The following is a 26,447-nucleotide window of genomic DNA, read 5'->3' on the forward strand; positions in this document are numbered from 1 at the left end:
CACAATGGTCCATTGTTGGCTGTGGGCTAGGTTGCAACGAGTTATACAAACAGTGAAACTGATCAGAATGACAGTGAAACTAGTAGTACGACTAGGGTGGGGGAGGGACGGAGAGAGAGGGAATGCAAGGGTTACTTGAAGTTAGAGAAGTCAATGTTCATACCGCTGGGGTGTAAGGTGGGCATGCGAAATATGAGGTGCTGTTCCTCCAATTTGCGTTTGGCCTCACTGACAGTGGAGGAGGCCCAGGACAGAAAGGACAGTGTGGGATTGGGAACATAGAAGATAAGTGCAGGAGTAGGCCATTCGGCCCTTCGAGCCAGCACCGCCATTCAATATGATCACGGCTGATCATCCAAAATCAGTGCCCCGTTCCTGACTTCTCCCTGTATCTCTTGATTCCGTTAACCCTCAGAGCTAAATCTAACTCTCTCTTGAAAACATCCAGTGAATTGGCCTCCACTGCCTTCTGTGGCAGAGAATTCCACAGATTCACAACTACCTGGGTGAAGAGGTTTATCCTCATCTCAGTCCTAAATGGCCTCCCCCCCTTATTCTTAAACTGTGAATGGGAAGGGAAGTTAAAGTGTTTGGCAACCGGGAGATCATGTCGACACAGGCGGACTGAGTGACGTGCTCAAAGCTTTCTTGACCACCCTATCTACCTGCGATGCCACTAGTGGGCCGAATGGCCTCCGATAACCAACTCATTCGCTGACTTTATAACATAAAATGTAAATCACGCGACGGTTTGCTGGCAATGTTCTCACTGAGGTTCTTTATCAGCGGAAAGGTGCTATGTAAATGTACGAGGACATTGTTCATTGTTATTTCAGTGAATAAAAACTATAAAAAATGAACTTTGTTATAGAAAAGGATTTTGGACAATAGAGTTCTCTTTCAGAGCAAATTTGTGGTTTCTTTATGTAAAACAAAATGCAAAAAGGTACAGAATTCCCCCCTTTTAAATAACCTGAAGTTTCACTCTCGTCCTGTTCAGTTTCACAGCGCCAGAGACCTGGCTCCGATCTTGACCACGGATGCTGCCTTGTACAGAACACTCCAAATATAGAAGAAAAAATAAAAATAGGTGCAGGAGTAGGCCATTCGGCCCTTCGAGCCTGCACCGCCATTCAATATGATCATGGCTGATCATCCAACTCAGTATCCTGTACCTGCCTTCTCTCCATACCCCCTGATCCCTTTAGCCACAAGGGCCACATCTAACTCCCTCTTAAATATAGCCAATGAACTGGCCTCAACTACCTTCTGTGGCAGAGAATTCCAGAGATTCACCACTCTCTGTGTGAAAAATGTTTTCCTCATCTCGGTCCTAAAAGATTTCCCCCTTATCCTTAAACTGTGACCCCTTGTTCTGGACTTCCCCAACATCGGGAACAATCTTCCTGCATCTAGCCTGTCCAACCCCTTAAGAGTTTTATAAGTTTCTATAAGATCCCCCCTCAATCTTCTAAATTCTAGCGAGTACAAGCCGAGTCTATCCAGTCTTTCTTCATATGAAAGTCCTGACATCCCAGGAATCAAAGATGTGTGTGTGTACGTGTGTGTGTGCGCGTGCGTGTGTACATGCGAGTATTAAATACTCTTGATTTCATTCACATCTTCTACAGAAGTTGATTAACCTACAAGCCTTTGGAATGTGGGAGGAAGCCGGAGCAGCCGGAGCAAACCCACTTACTCACACAGAGAACGTGCAAACTCCACAAAGACAGCGACTGAGGTCAGGATCGAACCCAGGCCTCTGGTGCTGTGAGGCAGCATCTCTACCAACTGTGCCGCCTTGCATTGCCCAGAGATCATTTCCTTTATACATATTTGTGCTGCTGGATATTTACTGCCCATCCCTGTCTGTACTTAAAAGTACACAAAGTGCTGGAGTAGCCCAGCATCTCTTTAGACTGAAGAAGGGTCTCGACCCGAATTATCATCCATCCATGCTCTCCAGAGATGCTGCCTGACCTGCTAAGGAACTTTGGTGCTTTGTGTTCTTTTGCATATTAACCAGCTTAAGTTCATAAGTGATAGGAGCAGAATTAGGCCATTCAGTCCATCAAGTCTACCCCGTCATCCAATCATGGCTGATCCATCTCTCCCTCTTCCTCCTCATCTCCTTCCTGAAGGAACATCCTTTAATTCTAAAGCTGTGACCTCTGGTCCTAGACTCTCCCACTGGTGGAAACATCCTCTCCACATCAACTCTATCCAAGCCTTTCACTATTCGGCGAGTTTAAATGAGGCCCCCCCCCGCCCGCTCATCCTTCTAAACGACAGCGAGTGGAGGCCCAGTGCCATCAAACACTCACGCAGCATCAGCAGGCAGTTCCTTGTTGCTACATCCTGTCTGCCCCTAAAACCAGTGGCATTTGAGGAGAGTTAAAAGTCAAACACATGCTGTGTATCTGTAATCACAAGCAGGCCACAATTGATTCATGCCGCAAGCACTCTTTCCTGCTTGACATCAGTTTTACGAGGATGTTGTCAGGATGTTGTCAGATGGAATATCGTGCGGCAAAGTGCCGAGTCACGCATTTTGGTCGTAGGAATAAAGGCGCAGACTATTTTCTAAACGGGGAAGGAATCCAGAAATCGGAGGTGTAAAGCGGACTTGGGAGCGAGTGCTGGTGCAGGATTCCCGAAAGGTCAACCTGCAAGTCCAATCGCTAGTAAAGAAAGCAAATGCAATGCTACTAGCATTTACTTCGAGGGCTTGTATAGAAAATCCTGCAGGGGGGATGTAATGCCCAGGCTCTATGAGGCCACAGTTAGAACATTGTGAGCAATTTTGGGCACCATATCCAAGGAAGGATGCGCCGGCTCTGGAGAGGGTCCAGAGGAGGTTTACAAGAACGATCCCAGGTGTTAGTAGGTTAACCTGCAATGGGCATTTGTTGGCATTGAGGTTTATATGTTCTCTCCGCGACCTGCGTGGGTTTCCTCCGGGCGCTCCGGTTTCCTGCCACACTCCGAAAATGTGCAGGTTTGTAGGTTAATGGGCTTCGGTGAAATTGTAAATTGTCTGTGTGTATAGGGTAGTGCTAGTGTACGGGGATAGTGGCTGACAATAGACAAATAGGTGCAGGAGTAGGCCATTCGGCCCTTCAAGCCAGCACCGCCATTCAACGTGAGCATGGCTGATCATCCCCAATCAGTACCCGGTTCCTGCCTTCTCCCCATATCCCTACTCTCCCCATATCCCGGCTGGTGGGTTGAAGGGCCTGTTTCCACGCTGTATCTCTAAACTATAAACTAATTCCAGTCGGAGTTCAATTTCGTTTAGACATACAGCGCGGAAACAGGCCATTTGGCACCGCACTGACCAGCGATCCCCGCACACTAACACTACCCTACACACACTAGGGACACTTTTTACATTTATACCAAGCCAATTAACCTACAAACCTGTACGTCTTTGGAGTGTGGGAGGAAACCGAAGATCTCGGAGAAAACCCACGCAGGTCACGGGGAGAACGTACAAACTTTGTTCTTGCATGTAGCGGCTGTGCTGGAATTAAAAAAGTATTTCGGCTGATCCAAGCTGCTGGATGTTAATTTAACAACCTAACCATTGTACGGCCATGGTTCCTAAAGGCATTCCATAATTGCAAGGCTTGTCGCTTCCTCCTTTTAATTAGGATGTAACCTTATCCTTCAAATTAAACAAGGGTCAGACAGCAATCTCCACACGTTCAAAGGAGCCTGCTGTGCACAAATTGGCTGCCACGTTTTCTGCATTACAAGGATGGCCACGTTTCAAGAGCTCGGCACAAGAGCTTGGGTCACGTCGACAGCAACCAGCTACCTTAGCTTTCAAAGGCTTTAGCGACACAGCGTGGAAACAGGCCCTTCGGCCCACCGAGTCGGCGCCGACCAGCGAGATCACCCTGCTATCCCACACACAACCAGGGACAATTTACAATTTGTGTCGGAAGGGAACTGCAGACGCTGGTTTAAACCGAAGATAGACACAGAGAGTTGGAGGAACTCAGCGGGACAGGCAGCATCTCTGGAGAGAAGGAAGGGTCCGACTCGGGCTGAAGAAGGGTCTCGACCCGAAACGTCACCCATTCCCTCTCTCTCCATTGTTCCAGATGTGGACTCTTATACATCGGCGAGAACAAACGTAGACTGGGCGATCGTTTCGCTAAACGCCTTCGCTCAGCCCGCCTGGACCTACCTGATCTCCCGGTTGCTGGACACTTTAATTCTCCATCCCATTCCCACACTGACCTTTCTGTCCTAGGTCTCCTCCATTGTCAGAGTGAGGCTAAATGCAAATTGGAGGAACAGCATCTCATATTCCGCTTGGGCAGCTTACAGCCCAGTGATATGAATATTGATTTCTCTAACTTCAAGTAACCCCGGCATTCCCTGTCTCTCTATCCCTCCCCCACCCTAGTCGCACCAGCTTCTTGTTTTCACCCAACAAACAGCTAACAATGGCTCGTTTCAGCCATCATCGTTAACTTTGCATATCTTTCATTCATTGTTCTTTATCTCTCTACATCATCGTCAATCTCTCTCGTTTCCCTTATCCCCAACTAGTCTGAAGAAGGGTCTCGACCCGAAACGTCACCCATTCCTTCCCTATAGAGAAGCTGCCTGTCCGCTGAGTTACTCCAGCATTTTTGTGTCTATCTTCGGTGTAAACCAGTAAAGGGGAAAAGATTTCAGTCTGAAGAAGGGTCTCGACCCGAAACGTCACCTATTCCTTCGCTCCATAGATGCTGCCTCACCCGCTGAGTTTCTCCAGCATTTTTGTCTACCTTAGACAGGTACATGGATAGGACTGGTTTGGAGGGATTTGGACCAAACACGGGCAGGTGAGACTAGTGTAGCTGGGACATGTTGGCCGGTGTGGGAGAGTTGGGTCAAAGGGCCCGTTTCCACGCTGTATCACTCCATGGCTCTATCTGCAGAGCCTTCATATACCTATGGTCGCAAGGCATCCATTGCAGGCCTGTTGGGAAAGCCAACACGTGGCTTTTTTTGTTGGCTGGGTAATCTGAGCTTTTGGCCGGACGACATTTCTGGATACAACACAACAATGATCACATCATTCACTGTCAAGGGAAGGTTGTTGTTGACACTCTTTTTGTTCAGGGTTGTCATTGTCAAGGCCCTTTTGTTTTAAACTAAAGGTTTACATATGCAGCAAAGCATACAGTAGATCTGCCTGATAATCACATTTGCATTTTGTGAGGCCTTACTGCGATTGAAGACCCTTTCCAATGCTCCAATGATGACCAATTTTTTGATTAGGAATTTTTTAGGGAAATAGGCCCTTCAGCCCGTTGGGACCGCGCCGGCCAGCGATCCACGTACACTTGGACCATCCTACACACCTGGGCCAATCCGTCGACTTACAATTTTTAAATCAAATCAAAGCCAATTAACCTACAAACCTGCACGGCTTTGGAGTGTGGGAGGAAACCCAGAGCACCCGGAGAAAACCCACGCAGGTCACGGGGACAACGTGCATACAAGCACCCGAAGGCAGGATCGAACCCGGGTCACTCGCGCCGTGAGGCAGCAGAGATCGACAGATTCTTGATTAGTACAGGTGTCGGGGTTATGGGGAGAAGGCAGGAGAATGGCGTCAGGAGGGAGAAATAGATCAGCCATGATTCAATGGCGGAGTAGACTTGATGGGCTGAATGACCTAATTCTACACCTATAACTTGGATACTTTGTTCGGGTCTGCCCGCAAGCCCCAGCATTCCAGAGAAAACAAACCAAGTCTGTCCAACATCTCACTGTAGCTAAGTTCTCCTATTCTCTCCAGAGACGCCACTGAGTTACTCCAGCACTTTGTGTTTTACTCAAGATTCCAGCATCTACAGTTCCTCATTCCTCCAGTTGTTTCACTAACGTCTCCCACGGAGATAAATCTTTTTTTTTTTTTTTTACTTCATCTGTGGAATTCTCTGCCTCAGAGAGCGGTGGAGGAAGGTTCTCTGGATGCTTTCAAGAGAGCCAGATAGGGCTCTTAAAAACAGTGGAGTCAGGGGATATGGGGAGAAGGCAGGAACGGGGTACTGACTGGGGATGATCAGCCATGATCACATTGAAAGCGGTGCTGGCTCGAAGGGCCGAATAGCCTACTCCTGCACCTATTGTCTATTGTCTGTTATCTACATGTACAGACTCAGGGCAAAAAACATCAGCATCTTCAGTCTGAAGAAAGGTCTCGACCGAAAAGTCACCCATTCCTTCGATCCAGAGATGCTGCCTGGCCCGCTGAGTTCCTCCAGCACTTTGTGTCTGTCTTCAGTGTAAACCAGCATCTGCAGTTCCTTCCTGCACATTCAGGGCTGATGTGTTTATCTCCTTGATTCAGGGGCTAACAAAAACTAACAACATACGCTGGCATTTTAATTTACAGAGAAAAAAAGGAAGAAAAAAAAAGCTTCACTTCCGTTATCAGCTCATTGTCGCCCTCAGGAGCCGAGTGTGAGTTTTATGTTTAGTCTTATTAGCTTTAGTGTAGTGTAACTTTAGGATGGAGCAGTGCTGGGAGGGGAGGGAGCAAACCCCATGTAGGAATAAGACACAGGGCGCTCCGGATTCCTCCTACGCTCGTGGGTAGCACAGTGGCGCAGCGGTAGAGTTGCTGCCTCACAGCGTCAGAGAACCTGGTTCCATCCTGGTCGCAAGTGCTGCCTGTGCGGAGTTATAGACAATAGGTGCAGGAGTAGAGGCCATTCGGCCCTTCGAGCCAGCAGCGCCATTCAATGTGATCATGGCTGATCATCCCTAATCAGTACCCCGTTCCTGCCTTCTCCCCATATCCTCCGACTCCACCATCTTTAAGAAGAGCCCTATCCAGCTCTTAAAGATGGCAGAGTTTGATAGAGTTTGTACGTTCACCCTGTGGGTTTTTCTCCAGTTTCATCCCACACTCCAAAGACGCGCAGGTTTGTAGGATATTTGGCTTCGGTGAAATTATAAAATTGTCCCTGGTGTGTGTCGGGTAGCGTTAGTGCGCGGGGATCGCTGGTCGGCGCGGACTCAGTTGGCCGAAAGGCCCGTTTCCGCGCTGTATCTCCAAACTAAACAAAACTGGCCTCGACCCAAAACGTCGCCTATCCCTTTTCTCCAGAGATGCTGCCTGACTGAAGAAGGGTCTCGACCCAAAACATCGCCCATTCCTTCTCTCCAGAGGTGCTGCCTGTCCCGCTGAGCTACTCCAGCATTTTCAGGTTCAGATTCGGATTCAACTTTAATTGTCATTGTCAGTGTACAGTACAGAGACAACGAAATGCAGTTAGCATCTCCCTGGAAGAGCGACATAGAATATGAGCAATGAGTTTTGTGTTCATCTTCGTGCTGCCTGAACCACTGAGCTACTCCAACACTTTGCGTCCGACCGTCCTGTTCAACGTTGAGCTCTCCTGAGTTTGCTCGCAATGCGACCTCCAGGCAGAGGAAGGGTTACATTTTAACTGCGCCTTGGGAACTTGAAGCGAGATCGTCGAGATAGAGAGACCCGGTTCCTGTAGTAAAAAGTTCCCTTTCTAATTTAGGGAAGAAAAAAAAAAAAACCATGGTACGTGGAGCCAGCTTTGGCCTTTGCCAGCTCGCAGTGTGTGAGACAATCGGGAGTGAACACGGCAACGTGGGAGAACAATAGGCAATCTTGACTCCAGCCCCACAGGCTAACATATAGCGAAGGGCTCATACAAATGGCAATCGGTGAGCCCTCATCAATGGGTTCAAAGGGCCGGTCTTGACATTTAAAAGATTTCTCAACCTGTAAATTTGCAGCAGGGCTCTGCAGAAGAGGAAGAAAGAAAAAAAACACACACACAAAAAAAAAAAACCCCCCTCCACTCCCTGCGCAAGGAGAGATAATCATCTCGAGTCTCCACGCTTCAGCAAGGAAAAATAATCGCAGATTTACGATCAGGACAGGGAAAAAAATGTTGCTGTTCAGATCCCTTGGCGAGATAACGTCCCTATTGTTGGCGAACAAAGGGAAACAACTTGTGCGCAGAAAAGTAAATTGTGAAACCCGGATATCACTGGGACTCTTAAAGGGGTAGCTCCATCCGGAACCTTCCGGAACCATGCGAAAGAAAGGCCACCCATTAGTGAGCAAGAAGAAAGGAAGGTTGGACAGGTGAGAAGCCATTGTTGCCAACCCTCAAGGTCGACGGCGGCTTGTACTTTGGGCCTCGTTTAGCCCCCAAACCAGGACATCTTAGTCCGAGGGAGGGTCTCGACCCGAAACGTCTCCCATTCCTTCTCTCCAGAGACGCCGCCTGACCCGCTGGGTTACTCCAGCTTTTCTGCGCCCGTCTTAGCTTCAGTTTAGTTTTATTGTCACGTGTACCGAGGTACAGTGAAAAGCTTTTGTTTCGTGCTACCCAGTCAGCGGAAAGACAATACATGGTCACAATCGAGCCGTTTACAGGGTGCAGATGCATGTTAAGGGAATAACGTTTAGTGCAAGGCAGAGCCAGCAAAGATTGATCAAGGATAGTCCGAGGGTCTCCTATGAGGTGGATAGTAGTTCAGCACTGCTCCCTGGTTGTGGTAGGATGATTCAGTTGCCTGATAACAGCCGGGAAGAAACTGTCCCTGAATCTGGAGGTGTGCATTTTCACACTTCTGTACCTTTTGCCCGATGGGGGAGGGGAGAAGAGAGAGTGGCCAGTGTTGGGATTTGTCCTTGATTATGCTGCTGGCTTTGGCGAAGGGGTCAATAGAAGGGAGGTCACTTTGTGTGGTGGTCGGGGCTGCGTCCATAATTCGCCAAGCCCATTGATGGCTAGTCCGAGGGTCACCAAAGAGCTGTGTGGTAGTTCAGCACTGTTCTCTGGTTGAGTCTATTTACAGTCTTGGTCATTTCCATCATGGCTGCTCGAGGGAACTTGCCTTGAACTTCGGGGAAGAACAAAATTGGGATTATTGTATGACCTCTGATCGAGACGCTTACTGAGACGGGTCACCATGCTCTTAAGAGTCATCGGGCCACAAAGTAGTGGAGAACAAGCAGCAGACTCTTCGCCCAACTTCCCACGCAGAACATGCCCCACCTACACTCGTCCCACCTGCCTGCATTTGGCCCATGCCCCTCCAAATCTTTCCTCCACGTGTACTAGTCCAAATGCCTCAAGTGCCTCCTCTGGCAGCTCGTTCCACACATCTACTACCAGTACCACTTCTTAGTGCAATTTAAAACAATTGGACTTAACTTGCGCTAAACATGATACCTTTCATCGGGTGTTCATATAATGCGAAAGGTTTGATAGTAATCATGACGTCTTTTATTGGACTGGGTAGCACGCAACAAAAAGCTTGTCACTGTACCTCGGTGCCAAAACTCACAGGGAGAACGTGCAAACTCCACACGGGCAGCACCCGTGGTCAGGATCGAACCCAGGTCACCGGTGAAGTGAGGCAGCAACTCTACCGCTGCGCCACCGTGCCGCCCTCAACTCCACAACACTGAAGAGATAATCACATTTCTACCAGGTCCCATGTATTTAGTGAATGAATTAATATTTATAATAAAGATATTCATACAATAAATTCTTTACCCAGAGGAGGAGGAGAACTTGCGTGGCAGGATAGCGTTTTGACGGCACTGGGCCTGTACTCGCTGGAGTTTAGAAGGATGAGGGGACACCTCATTGAAACTTACTGACGAGTGAAAGGCCTGGATAGGGTGGATGTGGAGAGGATGTTTCCACTAGTGGGAGAGTCTAGGACTAGAGGTCACAGCCTCAGAATTAAAGGACGTTCCTTTGGGAAGGTGATGAGGAGAAATTTCTCCAGTCAGAGTGTGGTGAATCTGTGGAATTCATTGCCACAGAAGGCCAAGTCAATGGATATTTTTAAGGCAGAGATAGATTCTTGATTAGTACAGGTGTCAGGAGTTATGGAGGGGGGGGGGGGGGGGAGAAGAGGCAGGAGAATGGGGTTAGGAGGGAGAGATAAATCAGCCATGATTGAATGATGAAGTAGACTTGATGGGCCGAATGGCCTAATTCTGCTCCCATCACATGACCTTATGACCTCGGAGGCAAGTGACAAAATAATATGCGTGGAATTAGCGATCGGTAGCAGGAAGCTAATGGAGGGGAAATAGCACGGGTTTAAAAGAACTTAAAGCATCGGAGTAACTCAGCGGGTCGGGCAACATTTTTGGAGAACCTGCATAGGTGACAGATACAGTACATAGACAATAGGTGCCGTTCGAGCCAGCACCGCCATTCAATGTGATCATCCACAATCAGTACCCCGTTCCTGCCTTCTCCCCATACCCTTCGATTCCTCTAGCCCCAAGAGCTCCATCTAACTCTCTTTTGAATGCATCCAGTGAATCAGCCTCCACTGCCTTCCGAGAATTCGACAAATTCACAACTGTCTGTGTGAAAAAGCTTTTCCTCATCTCAGTTCTAAATGGCCTACCCCTTATTCTTAAACTGTGTCTGAAGAAGGGTTTCGGCCCGAAATGTTGCCTATTTCCTTCGCTCCATATTGCTGCTGCACCCGCGGAGTTTCTCCAGCATTTTTGTCTATCTTAAACTGTGGCCCCTGGTTCTGGACTCCCCCCAACATCGGGAACACGTTTCCTGCATCTCGCGTGTCCGATCCCTTAATCATTTTATGTTTCTGCAAGATCCCCTCTCACCCTTCTAACTTCACGCGAATACAAGCCCAGTCGCTCCATTCTTTCGTCATACGACGTTTCGGGTTGGGACCCCCCCCAGTCAGACAGACTGGGGGTGGGGAAGGGGCAGCAAGTAGGCAGGGACAAAGCCACACAAGTGAGAGGTGGAAGGTAGGCATAAAAAGCTGGAGTAACTCAGCGGGTCAGGCAGCATCTCTGAAGAGAAGGTGCAGCTACATTTCGGGTCGAGACTATCTTCGGTTTAAACCAGAATCTGCAGTTCATTCCTACACAAGTAATAGGTGGATATATATATATATATATATATATGGGGATGGGGAGGGGGGAGAGAGATAGTTGATTGGCGGAGCCATCTTCAGTTCTTTGCGTCCACGAATAGCAATGTTTACTTTTTGTTTAGTTTTAGTGATATTGAGCGGAAACAGGCCCTTCGGCCCATCGAGTCCACACCGACCACAATGGCATTATCCTACACGCACTGGGGATGATTTTCAACCCTATTAGCCGACAAATCTGTACATCTTTAGAGTGTGGGAGGAACCTGGAGCAACCCCAGGCAGGTCACGGGGATAACGTGCAAACTCCGCACAGACAGCGCCCGTGGTCAGGATCGAACCCGGGTCTCCGGCGCTGTGAGGCAGCGACTCTACCCGCTGCGCCACCGTGCCGGCCACTTGCCATTCACCAGCTCCAGCCCCCTCTACAAACAGCAACATTTGTACATGTCATCGCAACACCTGGGTATGCAACGAGCACCTTAGATAAGAGGCTTTAAATAATAAGCCGGGTCCACGGTGATTTTGAAAGGGGACCAGATGTCGAATGGAAAAAACAATGCAAATATGTCCCAGTAAAAACAAAACAGTGTGTGTGTTGAAACAACAAGCCTTGTAATATGATCGAGCCACTGAGGACAAGAGAGGAAAAAGAACGTCACTCAGAAATGCCACGGGAATTGATGTCAGAAGGCCGCAAGGAATAGGAGTAGAATTAGGCCATTCGGCCCATCAAGTCTGCTCCACCATTCAATCATGGCTGATTTATCTCTCCCTCCATCCCAGCCCCATTCCCCTGCCTTCTCCCCATAACCCCCGACACCCGTACTAATCAAGAATCTATCCATCTCCACCTTAACAAAAATCCACCGACGGCCCTCACAGCCTTCTGTGGCAAAGAATTCCACAGATTCACCACCCTCTGACTAAAGACATTTCTCCTCATCTACGTCCTAAAAGAACGCCCTTTAATTCTGTGGCTGTGACCTCTCGTCGTGACTCTCCCACCAGTTCGTTTAAGTGTGTTGCGTTGCAAAGAAACCGCACGTGACTGGCAAAAAGCAATGGAGGATAATGTCCAAGGGTTTGCCACAAGCTACGGAGCGCACTGCGGCTAGGAGAGGAGACCGCAGTTCCAGAGACCCAGGTTCAAACCTGACCTCCGGTGCAGTCTGCATGGAGTCTGCACATTCTCCATGTGGCCTCAAGGGTTTTATCCCGGTGCCCAAAGTCGTGTGGGGTGGAACTGCAGACGCTGGTTTCAACCGAAGATGGACACACAATGCTGGAGTAACTCAGCGGGACAGGCATCGTCTCTGGAGAGAAGGAATGGGTGACGGTCCGGGTCGAGACCCTTCTTCAGACTGATGTAGGGGTTTGGGAGGAAGGAAGAGGCGGAGACAGTGGGCTGGGAGAGAGCTGGGAAGGGGAAGGGAAGGAGGGAGAAAGCAAGGACTACCTGAAATTGGAGAACCCAATGTTCATACCGCTGGGGTGTCAACTGCCCAAGCGAAATATGAGGTGCTGCTCCTCCAATGTGCGGTGGGACTCACTCCGGCCATGGAGGAGGCCCAGGACAGGAAGGTTGGATTTGGAATGGGAAGGGGGAGTTAAAGTGCTGAGCCACCGGGAGATCAGGTTGGATAATGCAAATCGAGCATTAACAAATGGCTGGAGAAACTCAGCGGGACAGGCAGCATCTCTGGAGACAAGGAACGGGTGATGTTTCGGGTAGTGACCCCGCTTCAGAACTTGGGGAAAGTAGTCCCGGTCAATACTTGAATGCAAATCCTTCTTCAAACCACCTTCGGTGACACTAAAGTTTATAGGCCTCAGGGAATTAGACAAAAGCCACTGCAACCATTTTGGCAGGCTGCATGAACCCGATTTGCATGCCCACAAGAGCGTGGATGATTATAGAGAGATCAGATCTCGATCGCCAGAATATGTACGGGAATTAACTTCACTGCAGCTAGAATCTCTCTGCTAATGCCAAAGAAAGGTGTACGGGCTTGTAGGTTAATTGGCCTAGTTAAAAATTGTAAATTGTCCCTTGTGTGTGTGTGTAGGATAGTGTTAGCGTGCAGGGATCGCTAGGCCGAAGGACCTGTTCTCCACGCTGTATCTCTAACCTTAAAAACTAAACTAATCAGGGAAACCAGAACATTTAACAAGGTGACCAGTCTTCAGTACATGATCCTTTGTCAAGAGGAGATACAAGAGACAGCAGATTTTAGGTTTTGATTACGTTTAGAAATGCAGCATGGAAACAGGCCCGAGTGTGTCGGAAGCTGCTGGTTTACACTGAAGTTTACACCGAAGATTCCCCCCCCCCCCCCTCTCAGTCTACTCCGCCATTCAAATCTTGTCTGATCTATCTTTCCCTCTCAACCCCATTCTCCTGCCTTCTCCCCAGAACCCCTGACACCCGTACTAATCAAGAATCTCCATCTCCGCCTTAAAAATATCCATCGCCTTGGCCTCCACAGCCTTCTGTGGCGAAGAATTCCACAGATTCACCACCCTCTGACTAAAGGCATTCCTCCCCATCTCTTTACTAAAGGAGCGTCCTTTGATTCTGAGGCTGTGACCTCTGGTCCTGGACTTTCCTCAGCACATCAACTCTATCCGGGCCTTTCAATATTCGACAAGTTAAGTCCCCCCTCGTCCTTCTAAACTCCAGCGAGTACAGGCACAGTGCCGTCACACTTGGCAAAACAGAAAACAAATCGTCTCCCCCCCCCCTCACCCCTCACACATTTGCATTATTGCAGAGGCAGATGATGTTCGTCGGTTAGTTGTATCTTCATCAACATTTGTTGTTTTACATCTCATTTACATTCACCATTGCCTTCAGCTTGATTCGAGTTGGCAGCTTCATAACCAATTAATGGGGGCTGCCTGGTGGCGCAGAGGTAGAGTCGGAGGCCCGGGTTCCATCCCGACTACGGGTGCTGTCTGTGCGGAGTTTGCATGTTCTCCCCGTGACCCGCGTTGGGTTTTCTCGGAGATCTTCGGTCTCCTCAGACGCTCCAAAGACGTACTTGGTATTGGCAGGCTTGGTATAAATGTAAAATTGTCCCTAGTGTGTGTTGGGCAGTATTAGTGTGCTGGGATCAGTGGTCGGTGCAGACTCGGTGGGCCGAAGGGCCTGTTTCCACGCTGTATCTAAACTAAACTTAAAAAGTGTGGCTTTGTGGATGACATTCAGTTCAATTAACTTCAGCTCCCAAACAAGCCATACATTTCACTTGCAAATCTGGACACCAGCAACAGGAGTTTGAAATGTGGTCATTGCAAATATATTCACGAGTGGAAAAGCACAGAATGGCAGCTGGTAGAGTTACTGATGTACAGCGCCAGAGACCCAGGGTCGATCCTGACCTCAGGTGCTGTGTCTGTGTGGAGTTTGCACGTTCTCTCTGTGACTGGGTGGGTTTCCTCCGGGTGCTCCGGTTTCCCCCCCCACATCCCAGAGGTGCGTCAGTTGATGAGTCATAGAGTGGTAGAATGTGGAAACAGGTCCTTTGGCACAACTGACCCACACCAGTCACCGGTCAACTGGCTCCACCTGCCCGCGTTTGGCCCATATCCCTCCAAACCTGTCCAGCCCACATACATTGTCTTTCCGCTGACTGGATAGCACGCAGCAAAGGCCTTTCACTGTACCTCAGTACACGTAACAACAAACTACTCTCAATAAATCAAACTCAAGTGTGTGCTAAGCCGGCTCCATAGATTTTTGGTTTAGATTAGAGATACAGCACAGAAACAGGCCCTTCGGCCCGCGCTGACCAGCGATCCCAACACACTAACACCATCCTACACACACTAGGGGCAATTTTCACATTTACCAAGCCAATTAACCTACAAACCTGTATGTCTCTGGAATGCGGGAGGAAACCGTAGATCTCGTGGGAAAACCCACGCAGGTCACGGGGGAAGAATGCACAAACTCCGTACAGACAGCGCCCGTAGCCGGGATCGAACCGGGGTCTCCGGTGCTGCATTCTCTGTAAGGCAGCAACTCTACCGCTGCGCCACCGTGACAGTTAAATGACATTGGGGTTGTAAACAAAGTCAGTCATGATCTCATTGAATGGTGGGGTGAGATGGACAAGTCCAGCGTGTATGCCCAATGGCTTGATGTAGGACAATTAGCTTTATCGCCATGCCTGGTTGGACCATGGGACATCAATCACACCCCACTCTCCATTGTTAAGGCTGCTAGTTATTATGTCAGCCATGCACAGTCGGTCCACTCTCCCCCACCCCTCTCTCCTCCACCACAAACTACTCTTGGCCCAAGGTAGACACAGACTGCTGAAGTAACCCGAATCGTCACCCGTTCCTTCTCCCCAGAGATGCCGCCTGTCCCGCGGAGTTACTCCGGCAGTTTGTGTCTGCCTTCGATCTGAACCAACATCTGCGGTTCTTTCCCACTCTTGACCCAACCTCCACCGCCTCCTTAACAGGGGTACCCACGTGGCCCGTAGATCTTTTAACTGCAAAGATCAAACCCATTCAATCATTTGCTGGTGTAGCTACCAGGAGCGGCACGGTGGCGCAGCGGGAGAGTCGACACATCATGGCGCCAGGGACCGGGGATTCGATCCCGACTATGGATGCTGCAATATTCCCTTCACCACGTACCCGTACACTGTGTATAGCTCGATTGTAATCATGTATATAGTCTTTCTGCTGACTGGCTAGCGTGAAACAAACGATATCCACTGTACCTCAGTACATGTGACAATTTATGAAACTAACTAATGCCAGCTAATGTAGCGACCACTACAGCAATGGATCAGCAGCATTTGCAGGAGGCATAGGCAGGCGATGTTTTGGGACGACTCTGCGGTAGATCAGCTGCCTCACAGCGCCAGAGACCCGGGTTCGATCCCGACTACAGGTGCTGTCTGTACGGAGTTTGCACGTTCTCCCGATGAATGCGTGGGTTTTCTCCAGGTGTACTCCAGCTTCCTTCCAACTCCCAAAGATGTACAAGTTAGTTGGCTTTGGTGAAATTGTAAATTGTACCTAGCGCGTCGGATAGTGCTAGTGGACTGGGCTAGCACTGGTTGGTGCGGACTTGGTGGGCCGAAGGGCCAGTTTCCGCACTGTAGCGCTAAACTAAACAGCCCGTGATGTTTAAGAGATACAGGAGGGGTATAAATAGCAGGTCAGAGCCGTAGGATCGAATTATTATTATGCGACATCTGTTTGATTAGTACGGGTGTCAGGGCCATTAGAAGGGAGAAAGACAAATCAGCCACGATTGAATGGCAGAGTAGACTTGATAGCTAATTCTGCTCCTATCACTTATGATCTTATGGTCTGGCAAAACGGATAACCTGGCAAGGCTCCAGATCTCAGGGTGCCAGAAAAATTGGTGATGGACCTGTAATTTAGTTTAAGTGTCGCAAAAAGCTTTTGTTGCCAGCTATCCAGTCAGCAGAAAGACAATACCTGATTACAATCGAGCCATTTGCAGTGTGTATACATAGAAACATTTAAAAAATGTTCAGGAGTAGGCCATTCGGCCCTTCGAGCCAGCACCGCCATTCAATATGATCATCCAAAATCAGCACCCCTTTCCTGCTTTCTCCCCGTATCCCGACATTCCCTTTGACCCAAGAGTTAAATCCAACTCTCCCTTGAATACAGCAATTTCTCCCTCTTTCCCCTCCCTTTCCCAGCTATCCCCCAACCCACTGTCTCCGCCTCTTCCTTTCTTCTTCCCGCCCCCCCCACCACCACATCAGTCTGAAGAAGGGTCTCGACCCAAAACGTCGCCCATTCCTTCGCTCCATAGACGCTGCCTCACCCGTTGAGTTTCTCCAGCATTTTTGTCTACCTTAAATAAATATATAGATGCATGGTGCAAGGTAAAGGCAGCAAAGCCCGATCAAGGGTAGTCTGAGGGTCACCAAAGAGGTGGAATGTGAAGTTATATTAAATTCCTCTCGCACGCTAGTGTCCATTCTCTCTAGCGTGTGACTAAATCTCGAGCCCACCGAACTATCACTGACTTGGCACGCTGCCATCTAGGACAAGCAGCTATCCCATCACACAACATATTTTAGGAAGGCTGATCACACAGCAATACTATGCACAATGGCCCGTGCATGGAAAACATCCACGGCATTCGTCGAGAGATTCCGTGCTAAATACGTTGGCACGGCAGAACGCAATAAATGTAGCAATTTGCCGAAATCGTTTGGACGCAACATAAAGCCCACCAGTCCAGCAGTGACCAAAATACCTCAGAGTTACAAGTCTAGTAGGAGGCAGCAATTGTGGATTATCCCGTCAACATGTAGGACTTAGCACGAGGGTGTCATTTCTGGCACTGTCTCGGATGGAGCATTGCCGGAGGGATTGGCATGTGGGCAAAAGCCAACAAGCGCGGCATGATGGCACAGGGGCAGAGTTGCTGCCTTGCAGTGCCAGAGACCCAGGTTCGATCGGTGGTGGGCCTGCGATTTATTGTCACGGGCACCGAGTTACGGCGAAACGCTTCAGTTGCGTGCGAACCAGTCGACAGAAAGACAATGCATGATTACAATCTGAATCTGTGGAATTCTCTGCCACAGAAGCCAATTCACTGGATGTGTTGAAGAGAGAGTTAGATTTAGCTCTTAGGGCTAGCCGCGGAATCAAGGGATGTGGGGGAAAAAGCAGGAACGGGGTACTGATTTTAGATGATCATATTGAATGGCGGCGCTGGCTCCAAGGGCCAAATGGCCTACTCCTGCACCAATTTCCAATGTTGCTATGATCCTGATGCTGTCTGTACGGAGTTTGTACGTTCACCCAGTGACCTGCGCGGGGTTTTTCTCCAGGATCTTCGGTTTCCTCCCACACTTCGGACATATTGGCTTGGTATAATTGTAAATTACACCTAGCGTGTGCAGGACAGGGTTCGTGTGCGGGGATCGCTGGTCGGCACGGACTCCTGGTCCAAAGGCCCCGTTTCCACACTGTATCTCTAAACTAAACTAGAAATTAGAGCGTCAGGCAGCAAGCAATTCTGGAGAAAAGGAATAGGTGATGTTTGGGTTGAGACCCTTCTTCGGACTGAAGGGTCTCGACCCTGAAAAACGTCACCCATTCCTTCTCTCCAGAGATGCTGCCTGTCCTGCTGAGTTACTCCAGCATTTTGTGTGTACTCCAACCAGCCTGAATGTGTAACAGTGGGTCGGGCACCATCCATGGAAGGAACGAACAGGTGATTGGGCAGCACGGTGGCACAGTGGGGAGAGCTGCTGCCTCACAGCGCCAGAGACCCTGGTTCAATCCTGACTACGGGGGCTGACTGTAGGAGTTTGCACGTTTCCCCCCCCCCCCCCCCCCTGTTTTCTCCGAGAGCTCCTGTTTCCTCCCGCACTCCAAAGTCATGCAGGCTTGTAGGTTAATAGGCTTGGTCGGGGTAAATGTTGAGTGAGTGAGTGAGGCTGGTCGGCGCGGAATCGTTGGGCCGAATGGCCTGTTTCCGCCCTCTATCTCTATACTAAATTATCTGATTTGATTGAATAGCATATAAAACAAAGCCTTTAACTGTATCTTGCTACACGTGATACAATAATAATCCCAGGAAACCCAACGGTAAGGTTATGGAGTACGTGCTATCTTCAACGTAACTAGATTTGCATGCTGATATTTCCACATACAATTAAACAAAAAACATTTTACAGTTGACCTTTGTTAGCTTATCAGCGTAAACAGACTTCTATTGTAAAATATGTTTACCTGTTTAAACAGCATTGTTCCTTGCTTAAAAAAAAGGGGAAAGAGTTTTGTTTGCCCAAGAGCAGCTAGGTTGTTGTGTAGGGAGGAACTGCAGATGCTGGTTTACGCCGAAGTTAAGATACAAAATACTGGAGTAACTCAGCGGGGCAGGCAGCATCTCTGGAAAGGAGGAATGGGTGACGTTTCGGGTCAAGACTGGGCCTCAACCCGAAACGTCACACATTCCTTCTCTCCAGAGATGCTGCCTGTCCCGCTGAGTTACTCCAGTATTTTGGGCCTATCTTGCATTTAATTTAATTTGCACAATGAAAGCTGGAGTAACCCAGCGGGTCAGGCAGCATCTCCGGAGAGAAGTAATGGCTGACGTTTTGGGAGGTTATTAGTTTCCTTTAGGATGATGAGGTTCCAATAAGCTTCGGTTCATTAACCTCACGCAACCCGCACGTATTTGTGGAGTGTGGGAGGAAACCGGAGCACCCGCAGGGCACGGGGAAGGAACGTGCAAACTCCATACTGGCAGCACCCATAGTCGGGATCGAACCTGGGTCTCTGCCGCTGCACGGCAACAACTCTACCGCTGCGCCACCGTGCCGGCCGTTCTCATAAAGAACCATTGCCTGGACTATACCACCAACCCAGTGCTGCCAGCTGTGGAAGGGGCAAGGTGTGAAAACGAGGATTATCAAACGAGCATATTTACTGCCAGGACTTATGAACCTTTCATTTCAACAGCTGCAGAGAGACTATTGCGCGATCAGCACAGATAATTCTCCCGGGATACACACACACACACTGAACAAAGTCCAGACACGTGGTTGGCATAAAGAACAACCTTTGTTTCCTTCAGACCTGGAAGTCACGTCAAGAAGGAACTCATCAAGAGATGATACAAGCACACAACCCAAGGAGGAGAAGGTCACTTATCCCTTCCAGCCATTTAACGACTGATCTGTATTACCACGATATTCTTTCCCCTTTTTATTTTCAACACTACAGTTCAAGAAAGGGGCGGAATTCTTTCAAGGACCTTTGTGGGTGTACAATAGACAATAGACAATACGGCCCTTCAAGCCAGCACCGACATTCAATGTGATCATGACCCGTTCCTGCCTCTTCCCCATATCCCCCGACTCCGCTATCTTCAAGAGCCCTGTCTAGCTCTCTCTTGAAAGTTTCCAGAGAACCGGCCTCCACCGCCCTCTGAGGCAGAGGCTAGATGCAGGAAGATTGTTCCCGGTGTTGGGGAAGTCCAGACCAAGGGGTCACAGTTTAAGGACAAGGGGGAAAGTCTTTTAGGACCGAGATGAGAAAAACATTTTTCACACAGAGAGTGGTGAATCTGTGGAATTCTCTGCCACAGAAGGTAGTTGAGGCCAGTTCATTGGCTATATTTAAGAGGGAGTTAGATGTGGCCCTTGTGGCTAAAGGGATCAGGGGGTATGGAGAGAAGGCAGGTACAGGATAATAATAATAATAATACATTTTATTTAATGGGCGCCTTTCAGACATCTCAAGGACACCTTACATAGTAATCGGAATAAAAACATATAATCGGAATAAAATAAGTAATAAAGACATCAGAGACACAAATTAAAAACAGAATTCAATCCAAAAACAGAAAATCAAAAACATAGTGCGAAGATACTGAGTTGGATGATCAGCCATGATCATATTGAATGGTGGTGCAGACTCGAAGGGCCGAATGGCCTACTCCTGCACCTATTTTCTATGTTTCTATGTTTCTCTGTTTCTAGAATTCCAGACTCACAACTCTGTGCGAGAGGCACAAGGGATTCAGAATCCTAATGCGCTCCCAGAAATTCCACAGGTCCTCATTGTTGTTTCAACTTTCTGGATGACACATGGGGGATACACTTAAAATAAATTAAAATCTTCCCTTGTCAGTGCTTGACGTACAGTAGCCATTGCGAGGCTCCGATGTAAATGGGAAGAATACAGGGCACCTTTAGTTTAGTTTAGAGATACGGCACGGAAACTCACACCTCGGCCCACCGTGTCCGAGCCGACCAGCAACCCCCCTACGCTAATGCTATCTTGCCCACTGGGGATCATTCACAAATTCTACCAAAGCCAATTAACCTCCGAACTTCATCGTCTCTGGAATGTGGGAGGAAACCCACGGGAGCACCCGGAGAAAACCCACGGGGAGAACGCACAAACTCCGTACTGACAGCGCCCGTAGCCAGGATCGAAACCGGGTCTCTGGCGCTGCGAGGCAGCAACTCTACCGCTGAGCCACCGTGTTTGGGAATGTTTCTCTTGGGGCCACAGCATTAAGACAGCTTGCGGCCCTAGTACTGACCACGGAGTTTCAAAACTTTGACCCAGTGTTTACAAGTACCTGAAGTTTGACGTGTTTGCGCCCATTTCAAAATGGTGCCCAACCTAGGCGACCATGTGCGTGCCGGCCACATGCAGCAGATCTACACTCACATATTACAATCGCTCCTCATTCTTACATCTCTACACCCACAGCAACATTCCTTACTTTAACTACAGTGCCCTCCATAATGTTTGGGCCATTTATTTATTTGCCTCTGTGCTCCACAATTTGAGATTTGTAATAGAAAAAAAATCACATGTGGTTAAAGTGCACATTGTCAGATTTTATTAAAGGGTATTTTTATACATTTTGGTTTCACCATGTAGAAATTACAGCTGTGTTTATACAAGTCCCCCCCCCCCCACTTCAGGGCACTATAATGTTTGGGACACATGGCTTCACAGGTGTTTGTAATTGCTCAGGTGTGTTTAATTGCCTGCTTAATGCAGGTATAAGAGAGCTCTCAGCACCTAGACCTTTCCCCAGTCTTTCCATCACTTTTGGAAACTTTTATTGCTGTTTATCAACACGAGGACCAAAGTTGTGCCAATGAAAGTCAAAGAAGCCATTATGAGACTGAGAAATAAGAATAAAACTGTTAGAGACATCAGCCAAACCTTAGGCTTACCAAAATCAACTGTTTGGAACATCATTGAGAAGATAGAGAGCACTGGTGAGCTTACTAATCGCAAAGGGACTGGCAGGCCAAGGAAGACCTCCACAGCTGATGACAGAAGACTTCTTTCAATAATAAAGAAAAATCCCCAAACACTGTCCGCCGAAGACTTCATGAACAGAAATACAGAGACTACACTGCAAGATGCAAACCACTGGTTAGCTGCAAAAATAGGATGGCCAGGTTAGTTTGCCAAGAAGTGCTTAAAAAAGCAACCACAGTTCTGGAAAAAGGTCTTGTGGACAGATGGGATGAAGATTAACTTATATCAGAGTGATGGCAAGAACAAAGTATCGAGGAGAGAAGGAACTGCCCAAGATCCAAAGCATACCACCTCATCTGTGAAACACGATGGTGGGGGTGTTATGGCCTGGGCATGTATGGCTGCTGAAGGAAGCCATCAATTATCTTCATTGATGATACAACTGCTGATGGTAGTAGCATAATGAATTCTGAAGTGTATAGACACATCCTATCTGCTCAAGTTCAAACAAATGCCTCAAAACTCATTGGCCAGCAGTTCATTCTACAGGAAGACAATGATCCCAAACATACTGCTAAAGCAACAAAGGAGTTTTTCAAAGCTAAAAAATGGTCAATTTCTGAGTGGCCGAGTCAATCATCCGATCTGAACCCAATTGAGCATTCCTTTTATATGCTGAAGAAGAACTGAAGGGGACTAGCCCCCAAAACAAGCATAAGCTAAAGATGACTACAATATAGGCCTGGCAGAGCATCACCAGAGAAGACACCCAGCAACTGGTGATGTCCATGAATCGCAGACTTCAAGCAGTCATTGCATGCAAAATATATGCAACAAAATACTAAACATGACTACTTTCATTTACATTACATTGCTGTGTCCCAAACATTATGGTGCCCTGAAATGGGGGGACTATGTATAAACACTGCTTTAATTTCTACATGGTGAAACCAAAATGTATACAAATGGCCTTTATTAAAATCTGACAATGTGCACTTTAACCACATGTGATTTTTTTCTATTACAAATCTCAAATTGTGGAGTACAGAGGCAAATAAATAAATGATGGGTCTTTGTCCCAAACATTATGGAGGGCTCTGTATGATCTTGTACTAAACGTTATTCCCTCATCATGTATCTGTATACTGAAAATGACTCGATTGTAATCAGGTATTGTCTTTCTGCTGACTGGATAGCACGCAACAAAAGACTTTCACGGTACCTCGGTAAACGTGACAATAAACTAAACTGAACTGAACGACCCGGCAGAAAATGGTGTGGGCAGGATGGACACAAAATGGCAGATCACCTCACAATCAGTGACTAAAATGGTGCCACCAGTCCAGGGGGAACTCTCAAGGGGGAGTCTCTTGTAGTTGGTGGGGAGTTAAAATTTGAGCTTGCCATCACAAAGGGGAAAGAAAAATCAAAAATTGCACGCTGTTTAACGCTGGCCCACCAGTTCAATCACAACCTCTTCCGTTCTTCAAACAAAATTAAACCTCGTCATTCAAAAGTTAAATCTCACGATTTGCTTCCCCGACTGGGAGACAGCGACACCCCACACACCGACTATATATAACAACCCATGTTAGCACAGTGTAGAATGGAAAACATGCCCCATCGCTCCAGTTACACATAGGAAGCAAAATAAAACTTAGCGGCCAATAAATAAATAAATGAAAGGAAATGACGACTGGCGTGCATCTAACATCGCCCCTTATTGAGCAGGAAGGGACTGCAGATGCTGCTTTAAACCTCAGATAGATACAAAACGCTGGAGTAACCCAGTGGGTCAGGCTGCGTCTCTGGAGAAAAGGAATAGGTGAAGTTTCGGGTCGAGACCCTTCATAGAAAAATAGGTGCAGGAGTAGGCCATTCGACCCTTTGAGCCTGCACCACCATTCAATATGATCATCCAACTCAGTGCTTTCTCTCCATACCCCCTGATCCCTTTAGCCACAAGGGCCACATCTAACTCCCTCTTATATATAGCCAATGAACTGGCCTCAACTACCTTCTGTGGCAGAGAGTTCCACAGATTCACCTGTGTGAAAACACTACTTCTTTAGACACTGAACTACAAACGTCACCTATTCCTTTTCTCCAGAGATGCTGCCTGACCCGCTGAGTTACCCCAGCTTTTTGTGTCTAGCGTTGCCTCTTATTGACATGGAAATAACACCTAGTTGAGCAGCTGAAAGATTTGACCCCCCTCTCATTCAACTTTTCACCATGTTTTTCCGTGTGGAAATAAAGCCAGTCTCACTTGATGTAAGAACTGCAGATGCTGGTTTACCACAGACACAAAATGGTGGAGTAACTCAACGGGTCAGGCAGCGTAACCTTTAATATTTTCTAATATTATAAAGGCCAGCGTTTTGTGTCAGTCCTACTTAGTATATTGTGCAATGTACGAGTTCATAACTTTATAGGAGCGGAATTAGGCCATTCGGCCCATCAAGTCTACTCCGCCATTCAATCATGGCTGATCTATCTTTCCCTCTCAACCCCCTTCTCCCCATAACCCCTGACACCCGCACTAATCAAAAATCTATCAATCTCCACCTTAAAAATAGCCATCGACCTGGCCTCCACAGCCCTCTGTGGCAATGAATTCCACAGATTCACCACCCTCTGACTAAAGAAATTCTTCCTCATCCCCTTTGGAAGTTTGGAGGGCAGCTTACAACCCAGTGGTACGAATGTTATTTTCTCTAACTTCAAGTAACCCTTGCATCCCCTCCCTCTCCGTCCATCCCCTCCCTCTCCGTCCATCCCCTCCCTCTCCGTCCATCCCCCACCCCTAGTCATTACACTAGTTTCATTGTCGTTCCGTCAAGTTTCCACTGTCTGTAACTAGTTATCACCTAGCCCACAGCCAACAATGGACCATTGTGAGCCCGACATTTCCCTGATTATCGTTGCTTTTTGCACATCTTCCATTCATACCGTCTATATTTCTCGTTCCCCTTTTCACCGACTGTCCGAGGAAGGGTCTTGACCAGAAACATCACCGATTCCTTCCCTCCCCCCCCCCCTCCCCCAAGAGAGATGTTGCCCGACCCACTTAGTTACTCCAGCATTTTGTGTCTGTCTTCGGTTTAAATTAGAATCTGCAGTTCCTCACTACACAGCGAAAAAATATATTGAATGGCGTAGATTTGATGGGCCGAATGGCCTGATTCTACTCCTATCCCTTATGACCTCATGACCTATTTATAGTAAGATTTAATTAACTGCAAAAGATTGAATTTCACTGTACCTCAGTATAGGTGACAATAAAGAACTATTTTCCCTTCACCCGTTTGGAGCTTTGACAAAGACCACTTTGAATCGGAGGCAGCTAATTGAGGAACAATACTTCCCCAGTCTGAAGTGTACCAGTTGTCCGTCCCAAAGACACCGCTCCCCATATCCCACAACTTCATTCAATCCTCTATTTGATCACCAACTAGTTTACAACACTGAAAAACAAAATTACTTTCAAGTACGCTGTGCCATATTCATAAGTACATACGTTATAGGAGCAGAATTAGGCCATTCGGCCCATCAAGTCTACTCCGCCATTCAATCATGGCTGATCCATCCTTCCCCCCCAACTTCATTCTCCTGCCTTCTCCCCATAACCCCCGACACCCATACTAATCAATATTCCGTCTTAAAAAATATCCACTGATGGCCTCCACAGCCGTTTGTGGCAAAGAATTACACAGATTCACCACCCCCTGACTAAAGAAATGCCTCCTCATCTTCTTTCTAAAGCTCCATCCTTTAATTCTGAGGCTGTGACCTCTGGTCCTAGACTCTCCCACTAGTGGAAACATCCTCTCCGCATCCAATCTAATCGGACCATAAATTATTCCATAATGGATTCAACTGATCATTTGTTTAAGAAGGAACTGCAGATGCTGGAAAAATCAAAGGTAGATAAAAATGCTGGAGAGAAACTCAGCGGGTGAGGCAGCATCTATGAACCTATGTATCAGCATCTGAAGAAGGCTCTCGACCCGAAACGTCACCTACCAGTCTGAAGAAGGGTCTTGACCCGAAACGTCACCTATTCCTTCGCTCCATGGATGCTGCCTCACCCGCTGAGTTTCTCCAGCATTTATATCTACCTACCGATAATTCAGTGACTTGGTTAATGCAGAGTGCTGGAGTAACTCAGCGGGTCAGGCAGCATCTCTGGAGAACGTGGATAGGTGACGTTTCGGATCGGGACTCTCCTTCAGACTGTCGAACTGCCACATAATACGGGCTCTGATTTTTAATGTCCATGTTTCCAGCATGGAACTCACACCCTCTGGCTAGTGTACGGGGATCGTTGGTCAGTGTGGACTCGTTGGGCCGAAGGGTCTGTTTCCGCGCTGTATCTCTGAACTAACCTACATTAACGGGCGGGATGGTGGCGCAGCGGTAGAGTTGCTGCCTTATGGGCGAGTCCCACTTGGTGATTTTTTTAGGCCAAAAAAAACGGCGACATCGTACGTCATCCTGGCAACAACCTACGACAGCATCTACGTCAGGAGAAGTCAAGCTACGCTCATTGGCATCAAACCTACTGCTGCTGAAAATGTTTTCAACATGTTGAAAATTTAGCGGTGACCAGAAAGACGCTACGACCTTTTGCGCGACTGAGGACAAACTAGTCGCCTATCGTTGCCTAAAGAAAACTGCCCGTATTCCAGTACCAAAAATACAGGTTTGATCCCGACTATGGGTGCTGTCAGTACGGCGTTTGCACGTTCTCCCCG

General features: G+C 48.0%; 1 protein-coding gene and 1 long non-coding RNA gene across 2 annotated transcripts in view; both read right to left on the reverse strand.

The window, feature by feature from the left end:
• sox13 (SRY-box transcription factor 13) overlaps window positions 1-26,447 on the reverse strand; it is a 116,713-nt gene that overhangs the window by 79,590 nt on the left and 10,676 nt on the right. The window lies entirely within an intron of this gene.
• On the reverse strand, window positions 5,827-19,749 carry LOC116986991. The gene is made up of 3 exons (XR_004415614.1): window positions 19,362-19,749; window positions 18,666-18,667; window positions 5,827-5,839 (listed from the first exon to the last, which is right to left on the reverse strand). It is a non-coding gene; the product is annotated as an uncharacterized LOC116986991 (long non-coding RNA).

Source organism: Amblyraja radiata, chromosome 24, assembly GCF_010909765.2.
Source record: "Amblyraja radiata isolate CabotCenter1 chromosome 24, sAmbRad1.1.pri, whole genome shotgun sequence".
NCBI lineage: Eukaryota > Metazoa > Chordata > Chondrichthyes > Rajiformes > Rajidae > Amblyraja > Amblyraja radiata.